This window comes from Botryllus schlosseri, chromosome 7 (assembly GCF_051294905.1).
Source record: "Botryllus schlosseri isolate E-star chromosome 7, Bs_hap1, whole genome shotgun sequence".
In the NCBI taxonomy this organism is placed as follows: Eukaryota; Metazoa; Chordata; class Ascidiacea; order Stolidobranchia; family Styelidae; genus Botryllus; species Botryllus schlosseri.
The window spans coordinates 19,078,113-19,096,718 of NC_137242.1; the positions used below are offsets into that span (position 1 = coordinate 19,078,113).

Consider the following 18,606-nt stretch of genomic DNA (forward strand, 5'->3'; position numbering starts at 1 on the left):
AAATTCGAAAGCTGACAAGTAAAAAGTTGAGCTTGAAGAACAAGAGACGTGTATTACACGCCAACACCCAACGAGGAGGTTTTATTAGCGGTATCTTATCAATCCTCCCTTTGGCGGCATCGTTGCTGAAATCTGTTTTTGGCAAAAAATGAGTTTCAAAAAAGTGGTTATATCGCCTAACCCTCTAGCCCCCTCTAACGCGACTGATTTGAACTCCGAGTTGGACCGATCGATCAGCGCGATTTTGACTATGGACGTTTCGGCTGACAAGAAATTGTCCTTGTATAACTCTGCCATCTCAAAGTATAAAAGTCAACGGGGTCAGATCGACAAGCCTCTTCAGCTGAAGATGACCGACACCTCCAACGGGTTCACGAGCGATCAGATAGCCACTCTCCGTGAATTACTGCACGAAGTGAAGCCGGGTCGGGTCACCTCGAAAGTAACACCGAAAGCCCCGTCGTCTCCAAGCACCCCCGCCACAAGCAAGATAGCCAAAAGATCACCGCCACTGCAAGAGATCATCAAACGTAGCCGACGAGCTAACAGGAAGCCGCCCCAGCTCTACGGGTCGTGGACGGCCTACGACGATGACGAGTAAGGATAAATATTTTGATATCAAAGCGCCGGCGAGCTATCGCGGTAAATACTTGCACCCCGACAAGAAGGATTTGAAACAAGAGGATAGCTACACCCTATTCTATCCGTATACAGGCAAATTTCAGCGACAGAAGACGATCGTCGGCGGGCCATTTATTCAGATCCAGAGTGACCTCATGGACTTGTCTAATATTTCTAGTAGCAATGATGGCTATCGTTATGTGTTGGTGTCAATTTGTTGTTTTTCGAAATATATGTTTTTATACGCCACGAAACGAAAGCGTCCGATAGATATGATCGAGGGCTTCAACCAGGTATTCGCTCATAAGAGACCACACGTCGTTCAGACTGATGCCGGGAAAGAATTCACGGGGTCGGTTATACAGAGGTTTTTTAGAGACAACCACGTCAAGCACTTTTTTACCAACAGCGACACTAAGGCTAGCATCGTAGAACGGGTAATCCGTACGACCCGCAATGTATTGAATCGATACTTTGTCAAGAATCGCACACATCGCTACATCGACGTTTTGGGTGATATCGCAGAGAGCTATAACCAAACGTATCACACCGCGATTTTAATGCGACCGTCGGAGGTTACCAATAGCAACGCGTCTCTGGTGTTCGATAGACTATACAACGGAACCGGACCTCCGGTGTCACCCAAGCTAACCGTCGATCAACCAGTGAGAATTACCACCCGACGTGCCACGTTTGCGAAAGGGACTGCGGGATCTTGGACTCGCGAGATATTTTACGTACACACACGGAAATGGGGGAGCCCCGCTACGTACACCATCCGAGATTATAACGGGGACGTGATTAGTGGAACGTTCTACGAAAGTGAATTACAAGCCATCGATAAAAAAGACGATGTCTATCGCGTAGAATCGATACAGAAAGTGATCGGTAGAGGGCGCAAGCGGAGATATCTAGTGCGCTGGGAGGGTTATCCGAAGTCGATGGACTCTTACGTTGACAGTTTTGTATAAAACAGAGACGGTGACTCGACCGTGGTAATCATGGATTTATCGCAGCGGGGTACGTTACGGATACCTTTGGTGGTTCTACAGCTCGCGATACTGCTTTTTATCGTGGGGGTAACTGTGTATAACTTATTCACCGAAACCCAGACGGATCTATCTTCGTTAACTAGGGTACTGTCTCTCCAAACCGCCGACGAGGATGACTCTTCTGGTTTTACCGAGTAATTCTTCAATGAGCGTTTTTAAGGCAAACACCGCGAACGATTTTGTAACCCAGCTATTCTCCGAGTTAAAATATGATACAGAAAGATATGAGGCAGGGCTTGCTGAGGTCATGTTCCCAGTAAGCTTCCAGCCCACGTTCACGATAGACCACAAGCGTGCGGGTATCGAATTTTCTGACAGGGGCCATCGTCACGTGTATTACATCCCGCCCGGCAAGTATCGCAGTGTCCCAGATATGTTGGAACAGTTTCGCTTGCGATACGAGAAAGAAATTACAATCAAGCGATACACCGGTGGCGTGTTCGGCTTGAACTTTGAGTATCTCAAGAGTCGGTTTCCACCGGCCGACGAGCCCTTGATACGGGTCAAAAAAATCAGTGGTGCGGGTCCGCGTCTCGCCAGCATCGAGGACACGTTTCCGCGTTATTTTACAGTGGAACATCATGTTTTGAAGAAACAAAAACCAATAGAGTTCTTAATCAGACCGAAAACCATCGTGAAAGATGTAGACACCATTTATATATACACCGATCTGATCAGACCTCGTGTATTCGGGAGCGAGCTAGTACCTCTCCTTCGAAGCGTTCCGGTGACCGCGCAAGAAGGAAAAATACAGCACTGTGTATATGATAAACCTTACTTTTTTCCCCTGGCCAAGAGTAATATTCGAAATATACGAGTATATCTTCGTGACAAGAACAATAACCCTGTCGCGTTTAAAACAGCCCCCGTTACAGTGACTTTACTGATCCGTCGAGGAGCCGTCAAAGCGTTATGAGCTATATCACGATATTCGGAAGCGGACCCGATTTCACGGTTGAATTACCGGTTGAAATCGAATCGGAGGGTAAACAGATCGCTCTCCGAGAAATTAGCTTCGACCATGATTTTCAGGAAAGAATTGAGATCACAGAACCCACCCGGGCCATGAGCTTCTGGAATACGATTGTCAAAGATGTCACCGAAGTCTATGAGTTACCCACCGGCGATTTCGATAATGTCGATCAACTAATGCAAAGAATTAGCGAGGAACTCGTGAACGGGTATCACTGGTACTTTACGCCCAGCCAGAATCGATTGGTATGCGAGGGATTCCCACCGAATTCTTCTCTGCTCACATCTACGCTCGGGCCTTACGCGAATTTCGGCAACTACCGTGTCATACACGAGCATCAGAGATACGATATTGACGACATCATCGCGGAGGAGGGAGAGGTTCCGATTTCATTACGCGAGGTTGAGCACATTGAATTCAATGCGTGGTATATCCCGTCGATAGTAAAATCTCAGTATTTATTTATATATTGCGATTGCGTGCGCCATCTCCCGGTAGGTGATTATATGTCCAGACTTCTACGAATCATCCCCGTTACGGTACCGGAAATGAAACGACAGCACGTATCATTCAGGAAACCGTTTTACCTACCCGCCGATGCCAAGAGCTTCCGTAGCGTACGCATCAGCATACGGGATTCTCTTGGAAAAGAACTTAAATGCGGTGACATTGAATTGACCCTTCACTTACGAGATGACGTTCCAAACACTGACCGGTGACGGACCCGTATTTACCCTACCCCACGGAATGGATTGTAAAGGTCTTGAGATTGCTCTTATGGAGATAAACTTTGTTCGTGAGTCGTGCGAAAGCCTCTACGCCTTTATCTACTGTAATGACATCGAGTCGACGCCGGTGGGTGACGCTTTGGTCCCGTTGCTAAGAGTCGTTGCGCTACACGAGGGGGAGCGACAAAACCATATATTTCAAAATCGATACTACGCCAAAGTCAGACTCGACCGTTTCGAGTATTTCTACATCTATATAAGGGACGAGTATGGTGAATTATTGGACATCTCGGGTTTGGACCTCACGATACATCTCAGGGTGTCGTTATGAAAGTGCACTATTGTTGTGACCGAGAAGCCGTTTTGCACCACTATCAGGTCGGGGCTGGGAATTACGGGTTTTACCGGGGGTCCAGGCAAAGCGGTAGCGGGCTAGCATCGATTTTTCGAACCATAGGCCGGGCGGTCTTACCTCTAGTGTCAAAAGGATCCAAGATACTGGGGAAACAAATCCTCCGTACCGGGTCGAATATCGCTAAAGATTTGGTGGCCGGGCGCTCGTTCAAACAATCCGCTATATCACGGAGTAAAGAAGGAGGTCTACAGCTTCTCGATACCGCGATCGGGGGTCGTAAACGAAAAGCCACGAAAAAGCTTAAAAAGGGCGCGCGGGGAGGTACTACGTCAAACAAGAAACGTAGACGGAGAGATATATTCGATGGCTAAATTGATGCACGAAAATTCGGCCGAGTGCCTCAACAGCGGATTAGATATTTTCACGGTACCCCCGACGCAAACGGCGGTCGCCGACACCAGCACGTTGATCGCCACACCGGATAAATTGGGCGATGTCATTGAGATTAACGTGAAAGGTAGCGATCATTACTTGGATTTATCCAGCTCGTTTATGAAAATACAACTGCAAGTCACCAAAAAAGATTGCACCACGATCGGGGGAGACAACGTCGCTGTCGTGTCGGATATATTCGACGCCTTATTCAAGCAGATCGATCTGTATCTGGGCTCGAAGCTGATCACCACATCGGACAACAATCACGCCTACAAAAGCTTCATTTTCCATCTACTAAATAGCTCTCGCGCGGCCGGCGAAACCTATCTGAAATGTATCGGCTGGATCCCAGATACGATGAAACAGCAGGATGCTTTCACCGCGGACAACGCCGGCTTCACGGCACGAAAAGCCCTGACCGCTGACAGTGCAACGCTCGAGGTCATCGGCAAGATACCTCTCGGTTTATTCGACCAGGACAGATATTTACTGGATAACGTGGATCTGTCGTTGCGATTAATCCGTAACGATGACGATTTCTGTCTCCTCGGGTCTGCCGACTCTAAAATCATACTGAAAAAAGTGGAATTGCACGTTAAGCAAATTCAAGTTTCAGACTCTGTCAGTTTGGCACACAAAACGATGCTTCGTACGCACACGGCGAAATACCCTATTATAAAGCTCGAAATGAGTAATCACTCTTTTGGAGCGGGGGATACCTCCATTGAGAAAACGTTGATTTCTGGGGTCATGCCTCGACGAATCGTGATTGGTCTGGTTCCGACAGCTGCCTATAACGGGAGTAAGACTCGAAACCCATTTAATTTCTGTCACTATCACGTCGGAAATCTGGCTATCAACGTGAACGGTAAACTTTTGTACGGGCGTAATTTCAGATTCGACTTTGATAAAAACACAAACCTCGAGGGGTTTTTCAGCGTCTACCAATCCACCGGGAAGTGGGATGCTCAGGAAGATCTTTTTATCGACTCTGAGAATTATAAGGCCGGATACACTCTGTTTGCCTTCGATTTGACCCCAGACCGTACGCATCAAGGCTGCTTTCAGCTAGAGAAGACCGGGTCCGTGAAGCTTCACATGACCCTGACCGCGGGGTTGCCGGAAGGAGCGACTCTACTGTGTCTCAAAGAATACCAACAACTGTTGGAGATCTCAGAGAAGCGCGAAGTAGTGTCCGTATGAATACCGATCAAATTAATCATATTTTATTCAATCACCGCGACACGCGAGATTTATTTGCCGGGACTTTTGCGATCGATTTATTGCCAGCAAAGCTACCTAAGCCGTACGCAGTCGTTATCAATTACGACCCTAACGCGAAGGGCGGCTCGCATTGGATCTGTATCTTCGCCGATCAAGATGGCACGCACTTTCACGACTCTTTCGGGATTCCGCCTCTGAAGAAGGAGATCTATAGGTTATTGGGCGCGGACGATTATGCCTTCACTAGTGTGCAATTACAGTCTTTACGTTCGTTTGTGTGTGGTGAACATTGTATCGCCTTCCTGATTAGAAAGGGTCAAGGTGTAGGTACCCTCGATTATTTAGATGCTTTTGGTTCTGATAAACGTGTGAATGATCGCCTCGTTTTTGATTTTGTAAACAAAGAGAAATATACTTTGTGAACGCTCGTGACTTGTATTTTCAGATTGTGTATGTTCAATAAACCTTGTACAGCATACGTTCTACTCTTTTTTACGAGCGTTCGGGAGTCGTTGGCGTCATAAAGATCGCTACTATCCAGGGAGCAAAAAGAGGTCAACAGTATGACGCAGACCAGAATCGTCACCTTGCATCGCTTCGTCTGGCCGAACGCGTTGACAATCCACCTAAAACACGAACCGGGATCTCACATACGGATCCGAAGGACCAAATACTATACTGACGTCATGTTTGACGGACAAATATTCCCAAATCCCATCGTGTTTACACGCAATTGGATTAATCAACCCACCGCGGAACGACACGTCAAGACAGGAGAACTATACCGATTCGTCGGCGTGCATACCATTGAAATTAAAAGCCAATCCATTGTCATTCGTGGGAAAATATAAAAAATAATACACAAGTCTCGTGTACCAGAGGCGAGGTAGAATCAGGAGTGGAAAAGTACAAGTAGAAGTACTCATGTCTGAGTACAAAGGTCAATCCAGATTCTTTGTTCGTTTTCTCTCTAATTATTCCCCCTTTTTTAATTGCCGCACAGTCAGAAGGGAAATCCCCTCGAGTATTGCTGCAAAACTGAGAATGTGCTAATTCTTACACTATCTTTTATCTTGATAATCTTTGTTTGTTTAAGTAAATAGGGTGCATGCGCGAGTTCCGCACATTTCCTATACTACTGAGGTATACAGTTTCAAATCGAGGACTAATAAAGTAATGCAAGGAAGGAGAGGAGTAGTAGCCGGGATCCTAATTGAATAAAAGTACATTCATTCCCTCCATTATATCAAGGTGCTCCGTCATCACTATCACCAGGGCCGTAACTGCCGCATCCCAAATCCCCCAATGGGGTGGTGAGCTTGAAGGGGTAGAAAATTTATTTCGTAAACGAACAAAAATTATTGAGTATTAGGGTAGAATCATTAAACTTGAACATTTTCTTCACGCTTGGCACGATTTACTGTCTTAATTTTAATTTGGGTATCCTCCTCAAACATATAAACTTTATTTTCTATATAGAAACAAGCATTATACGCCACGGGTCACGAAATAACATGCTACTGAGTAATTATTAACAACTGGCCCCGTAGATGTATCATTATTTATTTGTCAAGGACACCATTTCCCTCAGCTCTACCGGTAAATCTGATCACGTGTATTTAATGCAGATAAAAAATATATGAAATACTTATAATATTGACAAAATTAATTTGAAATTTACTCGCGATTCGCTCGTTTAGACAACACATACACGGTGTCGTTGCATAACAATGAAGTCGGGCTTTCGAGTAGCCATGGAAGGGGAATTTTGGTTGATCACCCTACGGGAGCCCACGAGAAACATTGGGGAGGGGGTCAGACGAATTGTTGTTTCAGTGCCGACCATCATGGATACATCAGATCCATTGACCTACCATTGGAATGCAAATCTTTCATTGGAGAATCGTAGAGATGGAATGGCTAAAGTAATATAACCGATGAATCTATCGTAGCCTCCGTTGTAGGCCGGACTCATGCGGGTATCGAAATCTATTTTGATACCCTTGACTGGTTTGTCACTTGTATCGGTCTTGAGTTCTTTGAATCGGTTTAAGATTAATTTCCATTGACATCGATACGGCCCGGGGGTCAAGCCACGTGGTAGCTCAATTGTAGTTATCCGAGATTCTACTACCACTGTCGCAGTATTCTGGCTATCTGAAAGTAAGAAGAATGGCGATGTATAACAGAGTTGGATCAATTGTAATTTGTAATTGAGCTGAATGTAATTAATTACATTTTTCATGTAATTGTAATTGTAATTGTAATTTGATCAAAATTTTGCTCAATTACAATCTCAATTACATTTTCATGGAAACCTGACAATCACAACATGAAATAATCATTTAATCAATCAATCATTTATTCGTCGCACCAGTGAAAATCCGGTACGAACCAGGATGACGACGAGGGGCCGCAAGGCCTTAAGGCCTTAGTAAACAGTCACCACATGTAATAATTAGGCTATATTTACATCGGTGTTCTATGCGTGCTGCGTTATAACTAGATAATTTGGTCACGATATACTGTTTCCCATACTTCAGTAGCAACAGAAAACTTTGTGAATTACAATATAGGCTAAACCAGTGGTTCTCAAACTGGGGGCGTGCCCTCTTGGGCGGCGTGAAAGCATCTGAACGGGGCGCGACGCTCCAGTGAACTGAAGTCTTTTCCGCGCTTGGCCCGATTCACCTCCGTTTCATGGTTATTGCTCGGTGTATAGTCTGAATTTCGTATTGGAGAATTCTCTCATCAACAGTCATAACCTTCCATACCATCAAACTATATGTCAGGATTGCTAACTTTCTGGTTTCATTGTGTGCTATGACGATAAGAAGGAACGAAATATTCGCTGTCATAAAGGGGGGCGTGTCTTAAAAAGTTTGAGAACCAGTGGGATAAACTAAATCTTAATATTTCAAAAATGGATGAACAGCAAATAAACTCTCCTGAAACCTGTGCTGAACCATTTACTACACCTCGGTAAAAGTTTTTTTTAAATCTCTGACCAGTAGGCTACCGAGACTTGTTGCAACAAAAGAAAAAAAAATTTAAGTTTCCAACCAAGGCTTCATCAAACTTGATCACGCATTTGAAGAGATGCTATCCCAATCTTACCTCCAATCTTGGCCAAATTTACTGGGACCAGAAACATTTCGCACCCTAATGTTCATCAAATGCAATCTAACAGTTTCCAAGCAAGTGAAAATGTAAATGCGAACCAAAATATTGTAATACTTAGTTATCAGGAGGATATTTTCTTTTGCATTTATTTTAATTTTACGCACCTTATCGGTATCATCCTTATCGCTGACGTCTTACGAATTACATTTCATTATCCTGACCCAGCTCTGAGTAGCCTAATCGTTTGATTACTTTTCATTGACTGTCCTGTAGCCTATTCGCTGTTAGTCGCTCAAACCTTTGGTTCTTAACAGTCGCTTGAAACATTTTTCTGTGCTTGTAGTTCTCAGTACTCATGATTAGGAATAGTTCAAATACGTTCGACTTTTTTTTTTTAATTAAAGGGTATTCTACATATCAATAATGAAACATGAATAGCTTGAGATTGTTGCTAATTACGTCGCTACGGTTGTCAAAGAACACCTCTTTACTGAATCAATTACCTGTTCAAAAGTAATTGTAATTATAATTATAATAATTAAACGTTTGACAGTAATAGTAATTGTAATTTGATATTTTTAGCGTTGAGTAATTGGTATTTTAATGTAATTGAAACATGCAAGGAAGTAATTGTAATTGTAATTGTAATTGAATTAAAATATTGTAATTGATCCAACTCTGATGTATAATACTATGGGTGTTCCAACGTCCACAACGTAGATGTACACAGAACACAGTATCATATCTAACTATGAGCCTAATATCATCCACATTATCGGGTATAGCAGACGGTAAACACAAAACAGAGCAATTTACAATTCCAAGATGTGAACCTTTGTATTTCAGGGTAATGATCTTTCTTATCACTGAAGGTTAACTTCGACTGAGCTATGTTGAAGCCATTTTTAAAGCCGAATGTAGGTAAAGGAATCAATGTACGACAATGTAGCCTACGTGTACGTGAACCAGTGCTTTGTTACAATCGAGGAACTAAATTACAAGATGAAAATTCGCGACCAATGCAGAATGACTAATGGCGACTGAAATAGGTGCGGTTGAAGGAATTATACATGTTACCGTCACTCAGTGCATGCTACGTTCCGTTGTTATGACAATTTCATTGATGCTAGTGACAAAAATTCATCCATAAAGTATGTGATAACTTTTAAAACGTAGTAAAGTCAATATTGTGAAATATCAAAAAGTTTTGAAATAGTGGAGTCTTAAATGCAAACATTTGAGTAGACAAAACGCACGTTTTTACTTCGAAAAAGCAAAAGTACTTAGGTATAAGGCGACCTCTTCCATTGAGTTGTTATATGAAGCAATAACCGTAAACGATGTGCATAAAATACGAAAATTGCTACGTTTACCGTTAGTTGCAAGTTCTCCGTATGCTAAATAATTCTTCCATTGTGTACAATAATGCCAGCATGATGTATGAGTCACAACTCGTAAATAACATACGAAATCATGTCAATAATGGCTTTGCAATCTACTAATTTAACATTAAGAGCTCCGAAAACTTACCATTTCCGATTCGAGAGCAAGCTTCTTTTCGATAAATCGGAAGGTATTGATCTGCCAAATGAAATGAATCTGCTGAAAGGCATCAATTTCTTGACATTGTGCAGAACGCGAATGCTCCATATTAACTTGTTCATTGACAGCTCGTCTAATGAGTCGACTTCATTGAGCAATGAATGTATACAAACATGACGTTTGGTACCTATGGTTTGTAGCCTAGGGGGCATTGTGGGCAAAACGTTTGGGCAACGTTGATCTAGGCGTGCTTCGTAATGTGATTTTGTTTGCAAATACTAAAACACCTATGACTATGATATACCGGAATATATCGAATGGGAATCATCGACGATGTTGATACGTATATCTAACCGTTTAACATGGTGAATTAAATGTCGTATATTCGAAGATACTTATTCTTACCTAAACACCTGTTGCAAAACATTATAGCATTATAAGTTCTCGGAACCGACTCGTGAATGGCATAGCTCTTAGTGATTGGTCTGTTTGAAGCAATGAGCGTACGAAGTTTCAAGTTTAGGTGTGAAGGTAAATTTTCCGTTGAGTTGATGTAAAGTGAGTGAAGCGGCCCAAATCCGGGGATGTCAAAATAGCGCTGCCCAAATCCCACTACACTCAGTCTACTGTATTAATAATCTGGCATTCCTCACCTTCCAAAGAGCATTCGGCTAGCCAATATTGTTGAAATATCGCTGTCCATACAATTATGCACAAAAGAGAATGAGTTGGTGACATCTTCAAGTGTTCCAGTACAATTAAACATCTGATCATAAGAAAGCGCCCAATATATAAGCATCGTAATGAATGCTGCGAGGTGATGCAATGTATATAGATAGGCGGCCGCAGGTCATGCGGAATAGCTAGATCATAAACGAAGCCGCATCAACATTGGCCCAATACTAGCTACTGTCGCGCCTGTGGCAGTTTCACGACTCGTCAATTCTGATTCCGCGACACAGCTAGGCTATATAGTAGCGGGAATTAGTTACATATAGATCGGAAACTCCCCGCAACAAGTACTCAACATCTCATAATATCTTTAGGCTTGATCTACACTTTATTGCATTGGCGCCTTACCCTGACCTAGAAGGAGTTTTCACCTAAGCGGGAATTTCATGACTTCGGGATGGAATTTCATGACTTCAGTAGGGAATTTCATGAAAATTGAATTTACACAAATTTCTCAATAGTATACACACATGCGGATGTCCAACCGCGGATTATATATTCCAATGACTCTGAAGTTATAATGTTTGGTTTGTGTGGGGCGGAAACTGTAACGTGGCGATATGGGGGCGCTGGGCTTAGGGGCGGTATGGGGGGGTCACCGAAGAAAAATGACGTCGCAGTATAGTGAGCAGTACGAACATGTAATGATTTAGACATAGTAGATCAACAGTTCTACACATCGCTGAGTTCTCATTGCAAATTACCATTCGACAAAATCTCGTCATGCGGCGGATTTTGTCGAATGTTAATTTGCAATGTGTCCTAAAATGTCCTAATCTGGAAAAGCGGACATTGACTTTTTTAACGTCAGACCTGTTTTAGCAGACCATATCATTGAAATTTTCTGGACAAAAGACATGAAATATATTTTCTGTTTTTTAGAAGTACTATTTGTATTTTTCTTTCAATTACGAGCATTATACGTTGAGTTCTAATTATAGTTTCTGTTCTTTTGTCTGGAGAACATACATGTTGAAGTATAAAAGCAAGTGTAGTAATGCCTTATATTTTCCTAAAACAAAGCTATACGCTATATGGCATTTTAATGATCTGCCATATGTTTAATTAACGTATAACAATCGCGCAAAGTGTTAAAGCCGGATCCGACACAGCTTTTCCGTATTGCTCTTCGACCGAACTATAGGGGCCTTGATTATAATATGGGGGATGGCGCCGTGCCATGATGTTCTCTGAAACGGGTTGTTCGAGTAAACAGAGGATTAGTATCGCATTCCCCATATCAATACTATCATTTACATCCCATGATATGGACGATTGCTTATTCGGTCAAAAATTGACACCTCCTGGGATGCATCAATCATCAAGCTCTTTACAGCCTCCGCATATCTCAATTTGCAGCTTTTGACAGTACATGCAAACGAATTACGATCGTTTTCACAACAACTTACTTATTTGAGTGGATTTAAAGTCAGTCAATTCTACTTCTACTTCAAGTAGTTTTACGTTGATTATGAAAGAAGTACTTCTACTCGTACTTGAGTAGATTTTTGTCGCTACTTCTACTTCTACTTGAGTAGCTTTCTTGACTACTTTGACCACCTCTGATTGCCAATCGCAAAGGTGAATTCGGGATGTGTTCACCGGGCTCGAACCAGATGGTATGAGCCCGTACCCGATACTTGTTATAACAACCTTTCTTTGATCCCGAATACAGCACATACAATTATTATATCTTCCAACATCCATTGCAGTAAAATATTTATTCAATTTCAAAACTCTTCGGGTGCTTCTTTTCAAGAGTTAACGACACACCGAAGGGATTTAAACAGAATGAAAAGCAAAACCAGAAAGGCAAAGTAGTCCGCAATGTAACAATGGCAACAAACAAACTTTGAACTGTACGGTACTATATTGTAACATAGCAATTTGAAACTAAACAATAACAAACACGAATTAGAACGCACTAATGGGAAAGTTATACTGAAAATATTTTTGTCTACATAAAATAGGCTTGGTGAATTGGATGATTGTTGATTCTAAGGCTTTCAAATGAAACAAGGATCTGCCTCGCGCAATGACAGTAAACATTTGGTCATTATAGTTCTGAGCGCAAGAAGGGTTCTCACCAGCGACGTGCGGTGAGGTTCATGGCTGGTGAGGCACGGACCCCCCCCCCCCGCCACACACACACACACACACACAAACACGCACGCACGTAAAGTACTTGATAAAAAGACCTAAAATGTGAATACCAATAGCAACGGGTATAGAGAGCATTTTCTTTGCACGCTGATAGCCGTTGCAATTCTACATTCTACGTTACATGTGGGACTGGTCGCTATTGTGCTAAATGGGCAAGTTTAGACGGATAATAATTACTATCTCCGCAATTAACGGTATAAATTATTCGAAACACATTTTTCATTAAAAAACACCAGGTTTGCCTAATTTCGAAAGAAATACACTAGGACACTAGGTCAAGTCAAAATACACTGGATCTAGTGTAAAAACAGTAGGAGTGACACCACTGACCACAAACGACAATGCAGGCTATGTAAGTCTAGCTATCACATATACGACAATTAAGGGTTATCTCCTTATAGGTATTACAGTTGAATGAACACAGCATAAAGGCCCAAACAACGACAATGCAGCCTATGCAAGTAGCTATCACATACCACAATTTTAGGTAGCTATGGATGGAAAATTCATAACAGCTACACAAGTTATGGAATCTATTTGCTCATTTGCTCCGCATTACGTATTGGCCGTCGTTACTATATTATTCCTAAAAGACTGTTGTATTCCGAAATTGATAGCGCGTTTCACTGTGCTGCAATTGTCCAATTGTTAGCGAATAGTGCATGAGGCAGATTCGTGTGTGCCTCACCTGGGTATTGTTTCTCTGCAATGGCATTGTCTGTAATAAAGCCGAGTGTCACCTTCCTTGGCGATTTTGGGAGGGTTCTGGCGCTCTGACACTGTTAATATTTGAATTTTCGGAATCAGTGTGACGATATAGCATTTGATTGATACCAGTTATTATGAATTCCGAGATATTTATGATGAATTGCATTATCGCAGGTGAGGCACGACCCGCCCGTGCCTCACCTGTGCCTCACTTCTCCTTTCGCGCTGTATTTTTGAATATTAATTATGCACTTCGATGATGTTGGGTGAAAAAATGTTCAAATTTAGTTATTTAGGAGCATCGATGTAAAATATCAATAATCATCGACTCATGGAAGATGCTCACGTACTCACTCTGACTACAGGTGAGGCACTGCCTCGCCTGCCTCATTGGACCGCACGTCACTGGTTCTCACTTAAATGTTGGCCAATTGACGATGCGTATGCTTGATAATCGTCATAACAGTCAGTTTTTGCGGCTAATTTGCATTATCGTGCGAACTCCGTAGACTCCGTCATTTGAGCAAGTTTTTGAGCGAATCAATTTGGGAATGTGTTGCGTTATCCGTTCAAACAATCTTTGTGATGTACGTCCCACATACCTACTATCACAGCGGTGGCATATAAAGTCGTAGACGACGTTACTTGCATTTAAAGCAAGAAGTACATCCTTTTGGAAGTTTGGCAGAAGTGGTTTGGTTGTATACACCACATGAGCATTTACATCATAATACTAACGGTGCACCGCCGATTTGATCAACTTTTCAAAACGATAGGACACGTTACCTAGCCAAGATAGATGTAAAAATACCGGGCATTTTTCTGGTCCATAATTGGAAGGTTGATCCGAACGTTTTAACACCCTTGCGAAGGAGCATTTCAATATATGCTCAGGATAGCCATTGTTTGAGAGGATAGAATGGATCTCATCCAATTCACGTGGCAATTTCTCTGGCGAATTCGCAAGGCCCGTTGAACCAAAGTTGACATTAGGTTGAGTTTTCGCCGCTTCGCGCAGAAAGAATCCCAAGGGATATAATGGTCAGTGAACATCGGCTTTCTATACACCGACGTCAAAAACATTTTTCCAGATCTCTCAACCAACACGCCTAAAAATGGCAGTGCCGAATCAGTTTCTTTCTCCACAGTAAATTGTGGAGCCGGGTGGATAAAATTCAATTTTTTAAAGAACATATTACACTCTCGCTAAATTCAACACAGCTTGCAGCAGTTCGCAACAATTCAAGAAATATTTCACGTGGTACTTTAGTAGGTTCAACGGAGCTACCATAAAGCGCATCAGCACAAATTTCGAAAGTTTCCGACAGTGGCACATTGGAAAAAAGAATTTTCACATCGAATGAGCGAAGAAATACATAGGACGAATTTAATTTTGCGCGCTTCAATTCTTCCACAAATGTGAAAGAGTCACGAAGACAATGGTGCGTATACAAGGATCGAACTGGTTCAATGACGGTGTTAAGCCACTTGGCCAAATTATGTTGTGCCGATCCACACATAGACAGTATGGGACGCAAGGACACGTTATGTTCATGTGTTTCTATAGATAACTATAACCTACGGATAGATACGCAACGCCCGTCGTCACGCTTGCTTGCCCGGAGGTAATTACTGCTCGGCAATTTGAACGCAACATAATTGCTAATCCCATAGCTGACGACCCGCGCGCCTAAATTCAATAAAGTTGGTCTTATTTGAAAGCTACTGTGGCAATGAATCCGAAAATATACATTAAAATCCAATCAGGGCAATGGAACCTCCTTGAAATACACCTCAAAGTCTGAAAATCAACATTGTTCTGAACAATCGCAACCACGCAAAGGCCATTGTTAAGGTCATTGTGCTGCGTCGCTGCGATTGTTTAGAACAATGCCGATTTTCAGACTTTGAGGTATACATTTTAATAATATATTCATATTACAAATATATTAAAACCCGAAGCTTTTCGAGCCAACACTCTTCAGGGGTAATCGTCGGCATAAAGAGAATTTCAAAAACTTGCATACAACTACATTGCATATAGCCAATTGTGACGTCATAGAAACAAAACAACATCAAGTGCAGACAAACCGCGAGCGCAGCTAGTGGCCAATTTTTAGCTGAAGCTGACGTTCCTTCTGCTGGCATAAGCGTGGTTGATGGATCTTAATGAATGTTGATTCCAGCGCGGACAATTGGAAAAGTGTGCGGCCTCTACCCAAAATTGAGAATCTGTCGTCACTATAGTTATTGGCGCAAGTAGCATGCATTTTAATTGACAACGGTTACCCGGAACATATCATCAAGCGCTCTATGGATAGAAAACTCAACAATTTCAATGCCAGCAGTTCCCAAAACACGAACGAACGCCCTGAGAATAATGTTTTCATACATTTACCGTGGTTGGGTCCCATCTCTTCTCGTTCTGAGAAACAGTTGGTCTCCGCCGTAGATCGTTGTTACGACAACGTTAAAACGAATGTTGTATTCACCATCAAACAACTACTTCCTGCAACGCGCAAAGATGTTCTTCCCGCTTCTCAACAAAGCAATATAGTTTACGAATTTAAGTGCCACTGTGATTTTCGGTACGTAGGAAGAACAACTCAGCGCTTGCAGGAACGTATCAAACAACATGTACCGCGCGTTATCAGACTACGCACATTAAATTCCCAGGAACAGGCCGCTGAAACTGAAACTGACCTAAGGGTGTTGGAGCACCATCAGGCCGTGGCAATGAACTCTGCCATTGGCAAGCATTTAGCTGAGTATGCTACTTGCGCCAATAACTATAGTGACGACAGATTCTAAATTTTGGGTAGAGGCCGCACACTTTTCCATTTTGTCCGCGCTGGAATCAACATTCATTAAGATCCATCAACCACGCTTATGCCAGCAGAAGGAACGTCTGCTTCAGCTAAAAATTGGCCACTAGCTGCGCTCGCGGTTTGTCTGCACTTGATGTTGTTTTGTTTCTATGACGTCACAATTGGCTATATGCAATTAAGTTATATGCAAGTTTTTGAAATTCTCTTTATGCCGACGATTACCCCTGAAGAGTGTTGGCTCGAAAAGCTTCGGGTTTTAATATATTTGTAATATGAATATATTATTAAAATGTATATTAAAGTTCTGTACCCCAAAAAGTCTCTTCAAAGACTTTGAGGTGTATTTCAAGGGAGTTCCATTGCCCTGATTGGATTTTAATGTATATTTTCGGAATCAGTGCCACAGTAGCTTTCAAATATGATCAACTTTATCGAATTTAAGCGCGCGGATCGTCAGCTATGGGATTAGCAATTATGTTGCGTTCAAATTGCTGAGCAGTAATTTCCTCCGGGCAAGCAAGCGTGACGACGGGTGTTGCGTATCCATCCGTAGGTTGGTTGTCTATAGTGTTTCGGTAAACCATACATTCGCGGCCGCTGCGAACCCGAAGAACGTAAAGACTCGTACAGATTGACAGGAAGGACTCCATCCTTTTTTAATTTGAGAAGGCGACGTTGCAGCTTCATTTCTAGCTTTCGTGTGTTGTCGTTAGTATCAGCTGGGCCTAGGTTGATGAACTTGGACGAATCTTGGAGAATGGATTCCATTTTTAAATTGTAATCCGCGCGATTCAAAATCACAACTCCAGAACCTTTGTCCGGTTTCGTGATGCAAGTCTTCGAGTTGAATAAATATTTTACTGCAACGGATATTGTATTGAAAGCTATCTTCAAGTTCTGTACCACGAACCAACTGTTTAATTATTATATCGTTAATTAGTCGAGTGGTTCCAGCTATTTCCAATAGTGAAGTCCCAACCCGAAAAGACCGACCGAACTTCGAACTCTTACGCCTTGTTTTACTACCGTCCATAAAATATTTAGCCAGACCTACAGGCAATTTTCCTAAAGGGGCGCTGCAGGAATAAAGATTAAGAAACACTGGTCTATGTAAATTGTAAATACTAAAGCCGGTTGATCGTCGGATCTTACTTCTTACCTATCGGATTTAATTGTGTCTGCACATGCACATGCCTCTTTTCATAAATGCTCTATCTGTAGAGTGTAGCAGTGATCGGGAACCTATGGCTCGCGAGCCATATATGGCTCTTATGGGTATAAGATATGGCTATCCAACTAATTTTTAAATTTGTAATAAACGTATCAATATTGCAGCAACTTGTTAGTAAATTTTCATTCCGTCCAGAATAATTATTCTCACGGCAGCCTAAACATGCCTTTGAGAAATCAAGGCAATGGCGTATTCATGGTTAGGGTCTCGTATCCCCCTTTTCAAAATCCCCAAATTTTAAGTTGCTGTCACGACGGCGACTAACATCACTCGTGAATTTGATCTACCCAAAATCGCGCGCCTCGAAATGTTGGATTGCATGATACCTTGATTGATCAAAGAGAATAACAGATATGGCAACGCTTGTGTGACAATGCAGTGTTCAAAAACACACTTTCTTCCTGTTCTACGCCGAGACATAAACTGCCTTGGTAGTGACATTCACATCCCCATTCATAATTAGAAATCCAAATTATAAACAACGCCATATCTATCCATGTTTTTGATCAGTAAGTATAGCTGCCTAGTATCGCCGTTAAACTGTAGGTATATGTAGCGCAACATTTTGTTAGCCGAATACTGGCTAAGTCGATCAATATTTAGATATTCGGGATCAACGCGACAGTAAAATTCGATTAATATCAGTGATTGCAAATTACAACCTATTTAGGATGAGTTGCGCTGTCACATATGTGAAGTTTCGACCGTCTGTGCCACACCTGTGCATTACCTCTCCTTTCGCGCTTTATTTTCAAACAATAAATTTGAAAATTGCGTGATTTTGGGAGTAAGAATGTTCAAAATCTAGTCATTCATAAACATAGATGGAAAATACCGATAATCATTTAAGGTTTCGATGGATGTACTGCTGTAGTGAGCATGTTTGGCTCC

At 42.2% G+C, this 18,606-nt stretch overlaps 1 long non-coding RNA gene across 1 annotated transcript; it reads right to left on the reverse strand.

The window, feature by feature from the left end:
- Positions 1-7,267: 7,267 nt before the first annotated feature.
- LOC145442988 (uncharacterized) lies at positions 7,268-10,997 on the reverse strand. Its single transcript, XR_013916242.1, has 3 exons — positions 10,707-10,997; positions 10,042-10,092; positions 7,268-7,545 (listed from the first exon to the last, which is right to left on the reverse strand). It is a non-coding gene; the product is annotated as an uncharacterized LOC145442988 (long non-coding RNA).
- Positions 10,998-18,606: the final 7,609 nt, after the last annotated feature.